The 10,820-nt window shown below is 44.0% G+C and overlaps 1 protein-coding gene across 1 annotated transcript in view; it reads left to right on the top strand.

The window, feature by feature from the left end:
• Positions 1 to 7,467: 7,467 nt before the first annotated feature.
• The window catches only part of FKBP5 (FK506 binding protein 5), a 133,879-nt gene continuing 130,526 nt past the window's right edge, over positions 7,468 to 10,820 (top strand). Inside the window, exon 1 of the mRNA XM_012646628.1 lies at positions 7,468 to 7,604. The gene's annotated coding sequence lies outside the window, so the exon portion shown is untranslated. The remainder of the gene's footprint in view (positions 7,605 to 10,820) is intronic.

Here is a 10,820-nt window from a genome sequence, read left to right as displayed (position 1 = left end):
TAGAGCTAGGTCACATGCCAATGTTCTAGCTGCAAGGGAGGCTGGGAATTTGAGTTCTGACTTCTAGGTTGAGAGGCAAAACAGGGGAATGTCCCATATAAATCTGAAGCCATCTAGAATTTACACCAATACTCTAGTCAAAGACAACTACATATGCTAGATAAATATTTTAAAATATTTTTATTGATACATAATATTATATTAATACATATTATAGGGTATGTGTGATATTTTGTCACATGCATAGAATGTCATAATGATCAAGTCAGGGTATTTAGGGTACCCGTTGCCAAGAGTATTTAACATTTCTATGTGTTGGGATTTAAATCTTTTTTTCTGTTGATTTTTTTAAAATTTATATTTTAATTTCAGAACGTTATGGGGGTACGAACACTTTGGTTACACATATTGCCTTTGCACTGCCCGAGTCAGAGCTACAAGCGTGCCCATCCCCCAGACAGTGCACCCAGCATCCATTAGGTGTGAATATACTCATCCCCTTCTCCCCGCTCCCACCTGCCCGACATCTGATGAATGTCAGGGATTTAAATCTTAAAAGCATCAAAAACCTAATGAGATAGTGAGGAATTATTGTATCAAGATACAGGAAATTGTAGGAGTCCAGAGAGGTTAGAGTTGCCAGATAAAATACAGTACTCCCAGTTAAATTCGTGTCTGAATTTCAGATAAGCAATGAATAATTTTTTAACTCTTTGTTTCAGTTACATTTGAATTCCAGATAAACAGCGAATACTTTTTTCATATTCAAAGTATGCTCATGCAATATTTGGGACATACTTACACTAAAAAAGTATTTATTGCTTATCTGAAATTCAAATTCAATTGGATGTCCTGTATTTTTATTTGTTAAATCTCTCAACCCTACCAGGGAGGGGAGCTCGGCACTTGGGGCTGCTTTTGCCCAAGAGCGCGTGCCAATCTAAACGAGCCATCGGAGAGGCCGAGCTGCACTTTTCAAAGCTTCTTGAGATTAAGGGGTACGAAATTGAAGTTCAGGGCCTACCAAGGTTGGAGACCCGGATTAACCTCCCTCATGGTAGACTGTTACTTTGATGGTCCCAAATGAGCCATGGCTATGGGTACTCATGCCCTATGTACTCCCCTTGACTCTGGGCTGCCCCATGACCTGCTTTAATCAATAGAACATACTCGAAGTGATGTTGTGCCCGTTCTGGCTTAAGCCTTAAGAAGGCAGCATCTACATTTTGGCTCTGGTGAAAGCCAAATGCTATGCAATAAGTCCAGCTACCCTGAGAACCGGGACCTAACTAACGATTTGTGCTCAAGTGGATTTCGGAATTGCCGTGGGCCTATAGCTGCCAATTCCTTTTTAATGGGTGTTGGGATTTTCCTTTCCCCGCCTCACCATTGTGTGTGGGGAGCAGATAACTTGTCTCTTTAGTTCAAAGGTCTTCGGACTGAGAGGAGCATCACTTGAGAAGCCTCATTCACACCTGGATCTGACTTAGACGAGGCAAGTATGGACTTTAAGCTCAATCCTGGTACAGCAATAGGGTGAGACTTTGGGGGTCTTAAAGGCCAGAGAGTGTATTTTGCATGTGAGAGCAAGCGAGTCATTAGGAGACAGAGGGTGGACTGTGACAGATGGTTACCTTGGTGGCCTCCAGTCAACCATGTATCTGAGTATTCACACCACTGTTAGTTCCCTCCCCTTGAACCTGGACTGGGCTGTGACCTGCTTTAACCAAAAGAACGTGGTGGAAGTGATGCTGTGCCAGTTATGGGCCTCAACCTTAAGAAGTCCTGGCAGTTTCCATATTTGCCCTTTGGGGGAAGCAGGGACCTAGTTCAGAAGTTCAACTACCTTGAGACCACCACGTTGTGAGAAACCCAACCTAGCCTCATGGAGACACCATGTGGAGAAGAGCTGAGGGTTCTGGCCACCATTAGTTGTGGCCAGGCTACCTTGGAAGTGGATCATTCAGCCCTGGCTGCTCCAACCAATGCCACACAGACTAAACGCCAGGTGTCCCCGCTGAATTCTGTCCAAATTTCAGCATCACGAGCAAATCACTATAATAGTTGTTTTTTAAGCCAGGAGGAAGCAAACTATAGCCCGTGGCTGACTACCTGTACTTTTATTTTTATTAACAGGTTTATTGAGACATAATTCACATACCATATAATTCATTCATTTAAAGCGTACAACTCAATGGTTTTTAGCATGTTCACAGTTATGTGCAAGCATCACCACAGTCAACTTTGTAACATTTTTATCACCATAAAAAGAAATTCTGTTTCCTTCACTTATCACCTGCCTATCTCCTCCCTTCCCCTCTACCCCCACCCCTAAGCAATCACTAATCTCTTATTGTTTCCTGTCTTCCTTATTCTGGACATTTCATATGACTGTAATCATCTAATATGTGGTCTTCCATGACTGACTCCTTTTACTTAGTATAATGTTTTCAAGGTTAATCCATGTTGTAGCATCTATTAGTACTTCATTCTTTTTTATGGCTAAAAATGTAATAATGTTCCACTGTGTGGATATACCACGTTTTGTTTATCCATTCATCAGTTGGTGGCTATTTGGGTTGTTTTCCACCTTTTGGCTATTATGAATAATGCTGATGTATGCATTGGTATACAAGTATCTGTTTAAGTCCCTGGTTAGTTTTGTTTTATTTTGTTTTGTTTTAGAGACGGGGTCCCACTCTTTCACCCAGTCTGGGGTGCAGTGGCCCAGTGAAAACTCATTGTAACCTCAAATTCCTGGGCTTGAAAGATCCTCCTGTCTCAGCCTCTCGGGTAGCTAAGACTACAGGCATGCGCCACCACACTTGACTAATTTTTCTTTTCTTTTCTTTTTTTTTTTTTTGAAATGGAGTCTCACTATGTTGCCCAGGCTGGCCTGGAACTCTTGCTCTCAAGCAATTCTCTTGCCTCAGCCTCCTAAAGTGCTGAGATTACAGGTTTGAGCCACCGTGCCCAGCCTAAGTCTCTGTTTTTAATTCTTTTAGGTAAATGTCTAGGAGTGGATTTGCTGGAACGTATGGTAATTCTATATTTAACATTTTATGAACTGTCAAACTATTTTCCACAGAGGCCGCACCATTTTACATTCCTACCAGCAATACATGAGAATTCCAATTTCACCAACACTCATCAACATTTGGAACCCTTGTCAAAAATCAATTGACCATAGATGTATGAGATTATTTCTGGACTCTCAATTCTATTCTATTCACCTATATGTCTACCCTTGTGCCAATACCACACTGTGTTGATTACTGCTGCTTTGCAGTCTTCCTACTTTGTTTTTCTTAATTTTTATTTTTTTTAAAGATTGTTTTGACTATTCTGGGTCCCTTGCAATTCCATATGAACTTTAGAATCAGCTTGTCAATTTATATAAAGAAGTCATCTGGGATTCTGATGGGGATTGCATTGAATTAGAAGATCAATTTGGGCATATCGCCATCTTAACAATGTTAAGTTTTTTGATCCACAAACATAGGGTTTTTTCCCAATTATTTAGATCTTCTTTAATTTCTTTCAACAAAGTTTAGCAGTTTGTAAGTTTTACACTTCTTTTCTTAAATATATTCCTAAGTATTTTATTCTTTTTGATGCTATCATAAATGGAATTGTTTTCTGAATTTCATTTTTGGATTGTTCATTGCCAATGTATGAAATACAATTGATTTTTTTATTGATCTTATATCCTGCAACCTTGCTGAATTTGTTTATTAGTTCTAATAGTTTTCAATGGATTCCTTAGGCTTTTGTATACACAAGATCATGCATCTGTGAAGAGACAATTTGTGTCTTCTTTTCCAGTCTGGATTCCTTTTATCTGTATTTCTTGCCTAACTTCCCTGGCTAAGATCTGCAGTACAATGTCAAATAGCAGTTGTTAGAGTGGACATCCTTATCTTGTCTTTGTGTTGTTTCCTGGGGGAAGCATCCAGCCTTTCACTGTCAAGTGTGATGTTAGCCGTGGGTTTTTCATAGATGCTCTTTGTCAGGTTGACATCCTCAACCCGACAGGCTGCCTGCTCTGTAAATAAAGTTTTATTGGAACACAGCCATGCCATTTGTTTATGCATTGCCTATGGCTGCTTTGTGCTATAGTGACAGAGTTGAGGAGTTGTGACAGAGATCGCATGGCGTGTAAATCTAAAATATTTAGTATCTGGCCCTTTAAGAAAAAGTCCGCTGACATCTGTTTTAAGCCACTAAATTCTGGGATAGTTTGCTATGGAACACTCTATAACTAAAAGAACTCCCAGTCTTAGACTGGAACCCCAAAGAGAGTAAGGAGGAACCATAAATAAACAAACTCGTCCATAGACTGTAGCCTAGCTTCAAGTCATTTGGGTGGCTCAGAAAGTCTGGAGTCCTGAAATTGGGTTAAGGTGATCCCAGACTGCTAATGTCCCTGGATGCCCAGCAGAAGCAAATGGAAATCCTTCCAGAAGAAGATATTATCATCGTTACCTCAAGTGATTTTTTAAATACAATGTCCAAAACATAGCCAGGTACATGACAAGATAAAACACGAGGAAGAACCAGGAGTAAAAACTGACAATGGCAGCAGACCCACAGGACTCCGGACTAGAACTTTCAGATACAGATCATAAAACAACCATACTTACCATGTTTAAGGAGAGAAGAGACAACCTTGAGAATTATGGCAGGGTACTAGGGGATATAAGAAGTGGCATAACAGATTTGAAAAAGAACCAAATACAAATTCTAGAACTAAAAAATAGAATAACCAAATGGAGCTCAATGGTTGAGTTTAAGAGGAGAATTTTTTTTTAAAGCCGAAATCAGAATTGGTGAACTAAAAAAAAACAGCGTGAAGAAACTCTATTAGAACAAAGCATGGAAGGACAAAAGATAGAAAATATAGAAGAAAGGGATGAAGTGAGAACGTCTAATGTGTTTCATTTGGAGCCCCAGAAAGAAAGAGGGAGACAGACAGAAACAGTGTTTGAACATATATTAGCTGAGAATTGGTCAAAACTGATGAAAAACTATTCAAAAGGTGATAGAAAGCCATGAAGTGACAGATGTCCACTCTACCATGTGCTCTGACTCCTAAAACAGTATATCCGGAACACACAAAGCTGCCTGTGGAAGGAAGGACTCCGAAACCGAGATGGCGATGGCTTCACCGTGGGCGGAAAAGGGCTTGAGTGGGTTCCGGAACAGCTCCGCCCCTTCCTAGCTGCGCCACCTGGACGAAGTTGCCAACCTGCAGTTTTCTCAGTAAATGAGAATGAAGACTAATACCGACCTACCCCTCATTGCCGTTGTGAGAGGATCATGTGATAAAACGCATGTGAACAAACCTAGTGAATGCCACGTGCTTTAAAAATGAGATGTGGTTTGAGCAGTACCACAAGCATGCCCAAGGCCACATAATTTGCAGGGCCCAGTGCAAAATGCAAATGCAGGGCACCTTGCTGAAAAATTACTAAGACAGGGACAGCAGAGCATTAAAGCAAGCAAAGGGCCTTTGTAAGTGCGGGGCCCTGTGTAGCTGCTTAGGTTACACGCCCACGAAGCCAGACTTGGTGACAGGCCCTGTACGTTAGGAAACGGCTGCTCATACCACACCCAGGTGTCTACAGCCATAATCCACATCATCTTTGAATTCCAAAGGGCAGCAATGTTTAGGGAAAATGCAAGCACGTGCGTTTCCGAATGCCAAGAAGGGCAAGTGCAGTGACTGGAGTGGTTTTCTGGGGGAGTGAGTGGGGCTAGCCAGGCTGCCATTGGAACTGTGGAACTGACTGTCCCCACAGACTCTGGTGTAGGGAAAAAAAAAAAAAAAGCCCGTAGCTGTATCTACAGGGCCTGTTGTTGTTGCTGCGGTGTGTTACAACACAGCCTGGCAGCCTCCCATGCTTTTCTGTCTTCCTCCTGGAAGAGCCTGGTCCCAGAGCATGTGACTTGTCCACACAGCTCTCTGCAGTTTGCCCACGCTGCTCCTTGATGTTCCCTTAATTACTAGGCTTTTCCAGGTCTGCATGCTTTTTGCTCATGCTACCACCTCTCGCCCAGGAGTCCTTTCCTTCCTCATCTGCCCTATGTCTGACCTATTCCATCTTTTAAAACTCAGCCAGGTGATCTCTTCAATGAAGCCTTCCCTGCCTTGCCTATGCAGACATGTGTCCCAACCCCTATAACGAGGAAAACTGACATATTATGTGGATGTTGCTGTCTCCTAGGCTGAATCTCTTGAGGACTGGGACAATGTCTTCTTACCTCTGTATACCCTGTACATAGCATAGTGCTTAATACCTCGTTATTAAGTATGGTTGATGTTTAAGAAATTGGGATTAGTATACAGAGTAGTTTTGATGTATGTTGTCTTGCTGAATTAATGCATGAATAAATTGTTTCAGTGACTCTTCTTGGCAGCTGGTAAAAAGGGAGGCTTCTAGGCACTGAGAATAGACAAATGACTGAGACAGAGCCCCTGCCCTTCAGTGCTGGCTTTATTTGTCTTTTCTGCAGACACCACCTCTTTAAGGCAGCATGGTGATTTGTGGAAGAGGCTCTTCATAAATACTTAAATGTGATATAGTGCAAAGAGAACAGATTTGGAGCCAGGAGACATGGATTCCAATCTGGCTATGGGACACCAGGTTTCCATAGGTAACTATTATGTCCCATAGTTAACTAGTTATGGGATTTTAGGTTTCTGTTTCCTGAAAAATGAGAGGGTTGAGCTAGACATTACCTAACGCCCAGCTGCTCCCAGGTGGGAGTGACTCAGAGGTGGCCATCTAGTTGGAAGCAGGGGGCTCGTCTTGAAGTTGCGTTCGCTCAGCAGTCTCCCCTTTGGAGCTGGAGGAGAACAGCCATTTTCTGTCTTAATCGCCTGGGATCTCATATTTGAAAGATAGAAAGCCATGGGAAAGCCTGGTCTTCACAGTCACTGGGTGTCCAGCGAGAGGTGCTATGTGCTAAATTGGTTCTGGGATTTCCCCAGTCCCAACTGGGCATCTTTGACCGTCAAAGTCCCGGGGTTGCTTCCTAGGGCTAACCTGGTGGCACAAACAGCCTGGCCTGCCCCTCTGCAGCCTCAGGGCAGGCCTGGTGGGCAGACGAGAGGGGCAGAGCCTTCACTGAGGCGATACAGATGTAAAGTCAACTAGCTTGTTTAGGTATTAGTTTCTCTGGAGGTAAGGGGTGTTGTGAGGGGATGTCGCTCAGCTTCCTCCATCTCTTTTCTAAGGCCCCCACAAAGGGCAAGGGCCAGACACGTGGGCAGGCGTGGGGAGGCGGAGAAGCAAATGAACGGGGGCGGGGCCTTATTTCCATGGACGGCGCGCGGCCACCAATCCGGACAGGCAGAGCCACAGCCCGCGCGCCTTTTGGGGGCGGACTGACAGCCTCGGGGCCCTATGGAAAGCGGGTCCTGCGGCCGGTGGGGGCGGGACAGCGCCGGGCGCTGCCCGGGGGATTCGGGCCGGCACACGGGCGCTGCCAGTCTCGGGCGGCGGTGTCCAGCGCGCGGGCGGCCTGCGGGGCGGGCTGAAGGGGGAGCGGCGCGCGGGCTGGGCGGAGAGAGACGGAGCCGGCGAGCCCCGCGGCGACAGGTACCGGCGCCATGGCCGCAGGGATGGGGCGGCGGGCCGCGCGCCCCGGGAACCGAATTCCCTCCTTCCCGGTCCCGCCGTGGCCGCGCCGCCTCCCCGCCCCCTCACGCGGCTCCTCTGCCCGGGAGCGGCGCGTCGGGGCGCGTGGGGCGCGGAAGCCTCGCGGTGGGCGCGCCGGGGGCCCCAGACCCACCGCGGAGCCCCTCGCCGCGCCGCCTGGGCCGCGGGGCCGGTGCTCCCTGCGGGAGGCGCGGAGCCGGGTGGCCGCGGGAGCCGCTCCCCGCCCCCGCCGCGCTCCCCCTCGCGGAGGCGAGGTCGGTCGCGCCCGCTCGTCCTCATTCGGCTTTTGTTTCCCGCCCGGGTGACAGGTCCCGCTCCGGCTCTCGGCTGCGGCCCCTCCTCGCCTGAGGCCCGGCTGCTCAGGGACCACGGCCGCTCGGAGCAGGCGGCGGGACCCTCGGAGAGCCGGGCGCCGTCTGAGCAGCACCGCCGCGAGCAGGAGCGAAACTTGGCTTCCCAGGGCCCGGGCGGCGGGAGAACTGGATCCCGGGGTGCGCCGAGCGCCGGGACGCCGCGGGCGCGGGGCAGACGCGCTCACCTGGCGGGCCGGCGGAGGACGGGGATAACGGAGCCACCGGCCGCTGCCCGCCTCGCTCGGGGTGGCCGCCTGCTGGGTGTGGATGGGCGTTCCCCGCCTTCACCTGCAGCCCTGGGACGGTGACTGGGAACAGCATCGCCGCTGTCGGCCACTTGTTGAGGGCGTCCGTGCAGCGCCATTCTCTTATTATTTCGGTGCCAGATAAAAGCCGGCTGAAAGTTGTTTTAGGGTTCCCAGTTTAGTCCTGGGACGTTAAAACAGCTTCCGCTTTACTGACCGGCCAAAAAGGTGTGCTGGCGACAATATAGGAGTCAAAAACCAGTATTGCTAAAAAAAAAAAAAAAATTGGAGGGTCAGGGCGTAGATCGCCTTTTTTCAATTAACGAGCCAGGAGGAACATTTTAGTCTCATTTCCAAAATCGTTTTCTGCAGTGCTGGCAAAAGCATGGTAAGGTACAAGTTGTAAGTGGAGAATGCAGAACTCTAGATATCCTTCAGTGTGGTTCAGGACAGTGTGTACAGCGTTTGGCCGCCATTCAGTAAATTCTGCATGAAGCAGTTTGAGCTGGTGGTTTTGGATTTACTTTTCAGGAGTATGTTTTCCAGTGGAATAAGGCTTAGCATTGAATGGGAGCTTTCTTCGCCTCTCTGAGGGTAGACAGGAGTGTTTATTTTCATTGTCTTACCATTTTGTTAGATTGTGGCCAAGGGAAAAGTTAAACCATATTTTGGTTAAGTATTTTTAATAGTCTGGGAGTTCTGTCCCCCTCCCCTTATAAGGATTTTTGCAGAATTATAGTAGCTGCTTGAATTAAAAATCAAGGATTGACTTGAAGATACTCTTATTCTGGTGGGAAATTTTTATTCTGTCTACTTTCATTTACTGTTTTCTGATCGTTTCTCTCCCAGCTGACCTCTGCTTAACAATCTGCAATTACAGCCCTGACCAATTTAGGGATTCTGTAGAAAGATACAGGGATTCTGTATTTTTAAAATACATTTTTAAGACGAGTTGTTAATAACACATCATTCGTGAGAAACATTTGAAAATTGTTGAAAATTAGAAGAAAATTTTTTTCTTCTAATGAGTCGTCGTTTGATATCTGTATTGGAGATGATTTATACTTCAGAGGTGTAAGTTTAACTTAAGAACATAGTTACTCATTTTGACTTAATTGTGCTTATTATTAGTGGTGCATTGAATGGTCATTTTATTTATTTTGCTGATTAGAGTTAGCTAATAGGTAATAAGAGTTCACCGTTGAAAGGCGAACTCTTTAACCAGTAGTTGTGACCATTTGAGATTTTTTTTTAAATCAAAGATGGCCTTAAAAATTATTTTATTTCTCTAAAACAACAAGCTTATGTTATGAGGCCTTTCTCTTCCCAACATTTAACAAAACAAGTATGTTTACAAATCTTTCATTTTTTTAGTTATTGAAATTTTGGGTGAATTTTTTTTTAGACATAATTTTGATCAGTTTAACATGAAAAACTTAAAATATTGGATAAGGCAATAATTAAATCTTCAATTTTCTGTTTATTCTTGGATTGGAAAGATTGTATATTTTGGGTTTAGTTTAGTTTTCTAAGGGCTTCTCAGCTTAGAATGAATTAGTGCAGAGAAGAAAGAACATCCTCTTTGTATAGCTGTAGAAGTTACTGCTGTTAAAAGCTGAGTTGGCTTTTTGATGCTTAGTGAGAGGGTAGATTGGTTGAACAATGACTCATCCTCATGTAGAGTGGGTTTATTCTATATAAATAGTTGTAAGGAATCTTATAAGACTGGGGCTTTCATTGTTTTAGATCATTTATATAATTGCTCCTTAGTGTACAGGAATATATTTACTACTGTTTGTAATTAGGGAGTTTATAATCCTTATCTTTTGATGATGAGTAAGCATGCCACATAAACTTATGTTTTTGTGTAAATTTATGTACACAAAAGCCCATTTTAAAATTCAGTTTTTAGATATTTTAATTACTGGTTTTTATGTACTTTAACTTGTGGTAGACCGTATCATAAAATTATCAACCACATTTCAGTTTCAAATTTAAGCATAAGCTGAATTCTCACACTACACAATAAACATTGGGAGTGTTTTTAAGTCATTTACCCTCAGGTATAGCACCTTTTGAGTTTAGGGTGGTGGTGCTGGTAAATATTTTTAAATGAATAAAGCTACAAAACCCAAAGACTTATTTAAACAGCTAAATTCAAGGATAGATCCAATGACACTGTTATAAACATTATTACTGCTTTAATAGTAATATGTATGTTGTACCTGGCATTAAGAATATCCTCTATAGGCCTTTAATGTAATGTTTCACAATTCCTAAAGAAGAATCTGTATTGTGCATATTTTGACACACTAAATTCTGTAATAAATTTATGCTGAACAATTAAATACCTACATTTTATAATTTTGAAGCTATGTGGGCTTTCTAATCTAGTTGATTAGTAATTAGATTTTGTTTTTTTAGTATTTTTTATATTTCTGAATTTTTCTACAGTACATTTTAAAATTCTTACATTGTATCCCCAAAAGTGTAAAGAAAATTAAATCTTTACTCATCCGAGACTGGGTGGATGATGGTATGTAAATCACGTAACTATT

This window comes from Propithecus coquereli, unplaced genomic scaffold (genome assembly GCF_000956105.1).
Source record: "Propithecus coquereli isolate 6110/MARCELLA unplaced genomic scaffold, Pcoq_1.0 Scaffold248, whole genome shotgun sequence".
NCBI classification, from domain to species: Eukaryota; Metazoa; Chordata; class Mammalia; order Primates; family Indriidae; genus Propithecus; species Propithecus coquereli.
Note: the sequence above shows the minus strand (reverse complement) of the source record. Positions and strands in the feature narration are given on the sequence as shown.